The sequence below is a fragment of the Rhinolophus hipposideros genome (genome assembly GCF_964194185.1).
Source record: "Rhinolophus hipposideros genome assembly, chromosome: 11".
Classification (NCBI taxonomy): Eukaryota; Metazoa; Chordata; class Mammalia; order Chiroptera; family Rhinolophidae; genus Rhinolophus; species Rhinolophus hipposideros.
The window spans coordinates 38,236,354-38,245,397 of NC_138057.1; the positions used below are offsets into that span (position 1 = coordinate 38,236,354).

Sequence of the window (9,044 nt, forward strand, 5' to 3'; positions counted from 1 at the left end):
GAAACCAACTATGTCAAATCTCTAAAAGAGAAACCAACTCTCCTTGCCATAAACAGAAAGAAACCATAAATATAAACACATTATAAACAAAACAATGTTGCGAATTCTAGCTAGATACTATTGCCTGCAGATGTTTCTAACTCTGAGGTCTCCTCTCTCTTTGTTGAAAAAGGAAATTAGTGAGCTAACCAAACCTTTTAGTACTAAACTGAGGTCTCTTGACTGAAGAAAAAATTGACAAGTAGAAGTAATTTTCATACTATGATTATATATAACTCAATGGTGTTTAAGGCAGTGTCTGTGAGATAGCTGAAATCATCTCCTGAACCATCTAAAAACGTCTCACATTCCAACAGTTGCTCACATCATATATATATATATATATATATATATATATATATATATATATATATATATTTTTTTTTTTTTTTTTTTTTAATTTTTATTGGGGAATACTAGGGAACAGGGTGTTTCTCCAGGGCCCATCAGCTCCAAGTCATTGTCCTTCAGTCTAGTTGTGGAGGGCGCAACTCAGCTCCAAGTCCAGTCGCCATTTTCAATTTTCAGTTGCAGGGGGCACAGCCCACCATCCCATGCGGGAATTGAACCTTGTGTTTGACAGCTCCAGCTCTAACCATCCGGCCGCCTCTCTAGAAGCTCAGCAGAAGCTTGTTGTCTTCAACCTAGTTGTGGAGGGTGCAGCTCACTGGCCCATGTGGGAATCGAACCGGCAACGCTATTGTTCAGAGCTCACGCTCTAACCAACTGAGCCATCTGGCTGCCTCACATCCATTATTTTTTAATACACTCTTTCAGCTGCCTTGAAGACTAGTGGGATGATGAATGTGATGGGGGGAAAAATAAAACTTAGGACAATCACCACCATTTTCATATCCTGGAGGGCTGACTTGTGAGAGATAGTACTGATTTCTTCTTTCTTGCTCGAGAAAGTCAAACTGGGACAAATTGTGTTACATTTTGAATTTTAACTTTAAGCTCAATATGCCATGTTTGCCCAAAAATAAGACCTAGCCAGATAATCAACTCTAATGTGTCTTTTGGAGAAAAAAATTACTGGTCTTATTTTACTATAACGTAAGACTGGGTCATATAATATAATGCAATGTAATGTGATGTAATATGATATGATATGATATAATATGATATAATACAATACAATACAATATAATATAATACCGGGTCTTTCTTATATTAATTCTTGCTCCAAAAGACACATTAGAGACAATTGTCTGGCTACGTCATATTTTCAGGAAAACACGGTATTAAGTTGGTGCAAAAGTAATTGTGATTTTTGCAATTATTTTTAACCTTTTAAGGTGCAATTACTTTTGCACCAACCTAATAATGTCCAATATAAACATTAAAACTAACAAGGGAAGTAGCTGTTGCTCGAAGAACTGAGTTCTTTGCTCAGGAAAATTGACACCAAATTTTTGGAGGATTGGAGTCAAATTTAAGGTCCTTTGGAACTTGAAGATCATTTTCAACTCCATCATTCCCCAAGACTCCATGATGCTTCTAGTAGCTCAAAGATCACTGGACATTTAAGAACCTGTAGTTGAGTCTCCTACCCTAGACAAAGATTGTTTAACCACAGCACTACCAACACGTTGGACTAGATAATTGTTTGTTGTGGGCAGCTGTCCTGTGCATTGTGGGATGTTGAGCAGCATCCCCGGCCTCTGCCCACTATACCCTAGTAGCACCCCCTAATTGTGACAACCCAAAATGTCTTCAAACATTGACAAATGTTCCCTAAGGAGAAGACCACTGTTGGTTGAGAATCACTGCTCCAGACTCACTTCTCTCCGTGTATACCTACTCTTCGGAGACAGGAATCAAGGAGTTTCTTTTATTTATTTTTTTAAGAGAAGTTTCTTAAATATTTATGTATATCTCACACATCCGTTTACCATTGTACTTAATGCATCTAACGAACAGCTATTGAGCATCTACAACATGTCAGATGCTGTTTTAAGCTCTGTGGCTCCAGTGGTAGAGGAGATAGACCTAGTCCTCACAGAGCTTCATGGTAGGTGGGCGAGTTTGCAAGGGTGGAGGGGAGAAGAGACAGGCCTATATATGGTTTATCACAGTTAACCTGTGTTCCGGTCTGTTTCCACCATTATTTCTTGAGCTTCTTAAGGGTAAGAACCATGTCTTTTTAATCTTTTCATTCCCAGGGTCTAGCCGAATGCCTGAAACATGGTAGATGCTCAATGTTTGCTGACTAAATGAATGAGAGGGTAGGGGATTGGACAAGGGTGGTAACCTACCCAGCATATTAAGCAACAACAAAATCAACTGTATTTAATTGATTGGGGATGGGGAAAAATTTACATAGCTTTCATTAGATATTAGGAAACATTAATATCATTGCATCTTTCCGTGAATTTCATCATAGATTGTTTTTATGAGCATAGTCTAACTGTGCTCGTAAACATATCCTAACATACCCAGGAATATCTAAAAATATGAAGAGGGCCTACCATCCCTTTTTCCAGCACTTTACCTTAAGGTTAACAGATAAAAATTTGACCAATAGAAATGATCACACCTGAAACTAAAGAGAGAGAGAGAGAGAGAGAGAGAGAGAGAGAGAGAGAGAGAGAGAGAAGGCAATTGGGTACTGTAGACATTGATTGAATCTGCAACCAAGCTGTGCCAGAAGCCACTGTGACCTTGGATTTCTTGGTTATGTGAGGCAGTATATTCTCCTTTGGCTTGAGGAGTTTGGGCTGGTTTTCTGCCACTTTCAATTTACAGCCTTTCCTTACACATGCCCCAAACTCAAATTAGATTTTCTTCATTTCACAGCATATTGTAGTGTAATGGACACTATGGCAATTTTAATGCTGGGGGAGGGGATGAACAAGTCTGAACTGGGGTGTTAGAGTATATAATATAACATTAATTCACCTACTATTTACTGAGCCCCTATTAGGTACTATTACACCAAGAATTCTGAAAACCCAAACCAAATTTATAAAAGCAACAACAAAAATTGCGTCTCTTAGATATATTTTTCTTTCCCATGTGGGCTAGATTTTTGTCACAAATATAATTAGTGTCTTTTGCTTTTCATATGAAAGAGTCTGCCATAAATGGTAAGTTCCTTTATATATACACAATATTAAAAATCATCCCTTTAGAAATATGCAGAGAAGAAGGAATTTTTGACATTTATTTATAGTTTCCCCAAGAAGTTTAGTTTTACATATTCAAATAAGACTGTAAGAATTCCTCAGAACTCTTTTGTTTTCTCTAAAAACATCATTTTTTTTTTGTCATTTAACTTGATTTTCAGTTTAGTAATTACTTTCCATATGAAGTATATACTTATCCAAAGGGGCACTAATTGTAAAGCTTCTCTAAGGATGATAATAATTGGCTTTCTACTAGGGTAGAAGCCCAAATTTGGCCTGGCTTCTAGGAGCATGGACTCTATAGGCACATACCAGCTCTTAGCTTATAGCCTATCACAATATCAGCTGAGCTGAGAATCTGCCCAGCTTTGGAACTGTCAGCTCAAGCCACTGGAGCTGTGCCCGGACACTTTTGAGGAAAACCAACCCTTCCCCGTGGTCTCAAGAATCAGCACCTAAACAGGATTCATTTCATTCTCTCGGTCTCAGTTGTCAATGGGGCATGTTGGGTATGTGTAAAGTAAACTTTTCTGGATCAAGGCAGAAAAATTGACAACTAGTTCTAAAAATGTGTGAAATTATGTCAGTGATTCTTTACTCTACCTCAGGTGTTATCAACTTAGGGTCCCAAGATATATTGTAGGACTGTTCCACGAATTCAAAACTATGTTTCTTAAGCTATGTCAAACACTTGCCCAACATTAGATAGATTTCATGAGCTAAGTAAAATGTTAGGTCTGATTTTGGTTTGAATTATGTTCACGCAACATGATGATACTAGTCGGTTCATATTGATCAGAAGCTCTGATTGGTGGTTAAATTGGTCTTTAATGAGTGAAAATGGGGAAATAATGCATTCAACAGCAATTTATATTGAGCATCTAATTATCTTCTTTATAAGTAAAATGCCTTATAACTTAAGATCTGAGCAGGAGAAATAAGACAATGAGTTTTGAGGAGTAAAGTAGTATGGAACCAGTGATAGCCTGTGACCTCCCATTTTACAGATGGAGAAGCCAAGGTTCAAATAAGTGGAATGACTTTCCCAAGGCATCGTTGGCTGGTGCTGAGCTGGAATAGGAACCCAGAGATATTGATTTTATCTAGTGCCTATTCTTTGATATTAAGCATAGGATATCTTTATAACCTGTGTTAAGGAAGAAATGTAGATAAAGTAACACCAGGTCAATGGTATTTGCTTTGAGTTTGCTGTCACGGTGGGAAAGAGGCACAGACTAAGCTCTGCTAAGGTGCTGCGTGATTGTAAGGATCAGTGGCATGAGTAGGTGATGGAAACAGCTACTTTCATGGTACTAAAAGCTTTTCAGCCAGGGAAAAAAATCTTCCTGCACCTGCCTGCCTTAAAACCTAGTTCAAGTTGAAACTGAATCCTCTTGTTTTGAAGTTTTCCTTTCTTCATTAAAATTCAGGGAGAATATATGCCTTTTCCCAAATTTCTCCAAGTTTAGTTGCTGTTCTAAAAAAAAGAGGGAGCTTTTATCTAGCTTACTTTTCCCTCTACAAACCTCTAGCTGTTATCTTTTATCTTTTCTATATTTGAACTTTTCTAAGAAAACCTCATGGGTGCTAATGATGATGATAGATCTGGGTTGTGAGATTTGAGAATGTTTAAAAACATTCAAATCTTTAAAAATGAACACATAAATTTTACAAAATAATAAGGTATCTACTTAAAAAATTGACTTCTTTAAAACAATGTTAAAGAAATCACATACCTCTACATTGTTATCAATATGTGTTACTTTAGTCTTAAGTGCCTTTTACTACATTTGCATCACTTAAAATGTGATTTGTAATATGTATATATGATAATATGCTATTCTCCAATCATGCTAGGGAAATGTTATGCTAATACTATGAACACTATTAATTCCTACTCCCAGAGGTGATAGCGAGACGAAAGATTACTGTTAGTTGCATGTTGGCGGGACAATATCTGTTTTGTGCATTGTCATATCCATGTGTTTAGCATAGGGCCTGTCATAAATTTCCAATAAGTATTGGTTGAATGAATAAACAGAAGAAAATAGATAGGGACTAGTACTATAGTCTCATAGAAATTGGCAAAATCTCTCTATTGCCAGTAAATGCAGAGGTGAGATATGCACAGACATAACTACTGCTACACAGATGAAATAATTTTGGGGAGAGGTACAAGGGTACTCCGTTGATAGGTTTGTAAACTGGCGTTCTCGCTTAAGAACTGGAAAATTGAGCTCATTATGATTTACTATCCATCAAGGCTTCCTACTCAGAAGAACACAATTTTAAAAGGAGTGCATTTATCCAATCTCAGATTTTTGGTGTGTCTTTTTTTTTTTCCTCTTAAAGCATAACGAGCTTGTCAGAGTTTCCATGGTGAACATGGAGCACCATGGAAACTGATAGATTTAGCTACACGAAAAGAATAAATAAAATAGGCAGGCATTTATTTCACTGTGCAATGACAACTTCTCTCCTGTATAGGAGAGGAAAGTGGCTTCTCATTTAACCCTCCTGTCCTTTATTCTCTGTGCCTCATGAAAACATGAGTTATTTTCACTAGATTATTTTACTGACCTATGCTGATTGGATTGTTTTTCTCCTTGAGGCCCTACTTGTATCATTACTTTGGTTTTACTTCAGAGGAGGTCTGTGTATCATTGACAACTGTTGGAAAACCATGTACAATGTGAAAGTTGTAGATGACAGCCCACAATGCAGTGACCAGGTGAGTCACGGAAAAATTGAATGGAAAATTCTTCACAGTCTGCTGTGACGAAACAATGTGTGAGAATAACTGGAGTCAAGACACAGGTCTATCCTATACTAAGTGGATAAGTAAGCCAATGCCCTTGAGCCTCAGTTTCCTCATCTCTGAAATGGTTAAAATACACTCTCTTTCTACTTTATAGGCTTGTTGTGAGGTTCAAAATAAGATAGTAGAAGAGAAAGCCTTTTTAAACAGGTCAAGTTCTATCTGGCAGGAGAGATTGACCAGCTGCAAGTATAATTACACCAGTAAGGTGACCAAAATATCAAAACTGATAATACTCTGGTCCCGTCCTTTGTCCTAGGCAATTAGAGGTTCAAAATATATTCATCCCACCCAATGGTTGGGGAGTTTTGATGCCACTTGGCTTCATCTGAAGTAGGGAGAAATGTGATCTTAAGGATTGAAGCTTTTCAACTTTTCTGTGTATTTGGAAATTTTCATACTAAAATCTTAGAAAGCCAAATCAATTATATAAAGCTCTTTCTTAACTTCTAGTCCCAATGAATTACTCACAATTAGCGCACACACTGACTGTTGCCTCTTATTTTTTAATCACTGAACTGGACGCAGTAGAGCCATCTCTTGAAATTCAGCATTTATATAAGTCTGTCAAGGAGCTCCTGTTGTCCAGGCAGTGTGTTAGGGGATACAGAAAAAGAAAGAAAAAAAAGAGGACATGGTCCTTTAGAAAACCACAGTCTTCTGGAGGAGACAATTATAGCACCTTACAAACTCAGAGGAGGAGCCCTTAACACCTGAGAGAGACAGGAAGTGTAAAGATTTCCTGGAGCCGGGTGGGAGCGGACAATTAAGCTGAAGGATTTAGCTAGGGGAGAGTGGGTAGTGAAATGAGGCAGGCATGCTACAAAGTCGCATAAAAACACTGCAGTCAGAAAGATCGTGAGCAAACCTGATGCATAATATGTGGGAGACTGGAAGGAGAAGAGTCTGAAGAAGCAGCTAGGGCTTCGGGAAGCATCCATACCATGGAGAGTTTTCTTTGGAAGGAAGTGATATGTGGGGGTAAGGCACTGAAATTGCACACCGTTGTTGGATTTCCTTTTGAGAAACTGATTTGAAAGGAGCCATTAATGACAGGGAATAGTGAGACTAGAGCAGTGCAGTGAAATGCACATTGAATAATAATCTCTGAGGCGCTTTCAGTTTTAATATTACATGAATATAAACATGGGCTATAGAAAGAGCTAAAGAATAGAAACTGCTATTTCCTCGAGGCTTTGGAGGCACAATAAATACCATTTGTTCTCTACTTTGCCCTAGTCAGAATAACCATATTCGCCAGAAACTGATTTTGTGATGTGCTTGGGCTGTTTCAAAGGTGAATGCACTCCTTTCTTCCTCCAAACCTTAGTAGCCTTGAGAACATTTCCCTGGGGATATCAGGATGGGCATCAAAATTGCAGGAAGACCAATAATTGCGACGAAACTGCAAGTCTGAAGATGGAGAAGGGGTGTGAGTAGTCAGGTAGCCAAGATTTCCTGATGTGTGGATGAGATGAGACTGCTGGATCTGAGTGAGGAGCCCACAACTTGGCTGGGAAAGGAATCGAAACTGTTCACCCGGGAGACTGAACATTTTACCTGAGGCTTGCAAATGTCATGTCACCTGGAGGCCCATGGCCATTCCTTCTATTTTAAGATTAACTTCACTTAGAACTACACAATTAATTACTCACACCATAAGCGACACACAACATTGTCAGTAAACATCAAACAAAATTCCTTAGCAGTTCCATTACCTCAACTGGACAATAGCCATTGTTTGTGTTACCTTTTTAATTCTAACCGTTATGCCTTGTAGGCGCCTCATGATTTTAACCAAGCATAAATGCTATTGAAAAAAACCCCAACATTTTATTATATGTAATTCCTGTGTGGCTGCATAGTTCCTTTATTGTTTCTAGTAACTACATAATATTCTACTGAAGAGATACATGCTAATTCACTAACCTAGTCTCAACTGTTGGCCATGTAGGTGACTTTCATTAAAAAAAAAAGTTAGCTATGTCTGTTTGAGTGAACCAATCTGTCTTTTTAGAAGCATTTAATTGACTTCTCTTTTACCATAATAGGCAGACATTTTCTGCACTTTTCTTTCCGAGGTTTGTGTCTATATACAAACAGGTCAAGAGAATGTTTTCAGTGTGCCGGCTGTTGGGACTGCAGGGAGGGAATGTGGTTTGCGGAATCAGGAGAAAGTGACTGAGGAAGGGCAAACATCCCCACGAGGCAGGTGCAATGCTCTCGCTTTAAGGTCTTCTCCTTTGCGTCTTTGGCAGGGTAGTCAACCACACGGTGTGCCTGTGACTGAGGAGTTTCCTGGATTTTGAGTTCCAGTGCTAAAACCAGGAAAGGCCCCCCTAAACGGGGATGACTCGGTCCCCCTAGACATTGGCATGAGGGGAGTGAAGGAACTGAGAAAATAATGAATCATTTATATAAGCTAGCCCTGTGTCATAAACGCAGCAGAAAACCTGCTCATGCACAGCTAGGAAACATTTACTTTTTTATGTAGGAGCCAAAAATGGATATTTATCTCAGGTTATTGCTCTGCTCCCCCTGAAACCATTTCTTCATTTATTCAATAAACATGTATGAAACAGCAGGCACTGTTCAAGGCATAAGACCTCTGTTTTTGTGGTACTTTCGTGTGTGTGTGTGTGTGTGTGTGTGTGTGTGTGTGTGTGTGTATTGGGGAACAGAAGCAGAAATGTATTAAAAAACATGAAATACATGAGGATGGAATATGATTAGTGCAATGGCAGAAATCAGATGGCTTAATGGAATGGAGACCTTGGGAGGAAGTGCTACCAGCTTGTTGGTGGGGGAAGGTTACTCTGAAGAGCTGACATTTGAAGCAAACCAGTAGGAAGAAGAGCTGGTCGTATGGGATCCACGGGAGCTTCACGGGGAGCAGCATGTGCGAAGGCCCTGACTGGAAACCAGTTGGTCTTCTCGGAGAAACTAAGTAAAGGACTTTGTGGATGTCAGGTAGGGAATGAATGCTGACCTAGAAGCAGTCTTCGCAACCACCAGTTTCCTTAGCAACCAGTCCGGCTTCCGTTTTCACAAATGAGGAT

The 9,044-nt window shown here is 38.8% G+C and overlaps 1 protein-coding gene across 1 annotated transcript in view; it reads left to right on the plus strand.

Moving 5' to 3' along the window:
• Positions 1 to 9,044, plus strand: part of LOC308505279 (uncharacterized protein C9orf85 homolog) — a 149,263-nt gene that overhangs the window by 135,122 nt on the left and 5,097 nt on the right. The gene's annotated exons all lie outside the window — the stretch shown is intronic.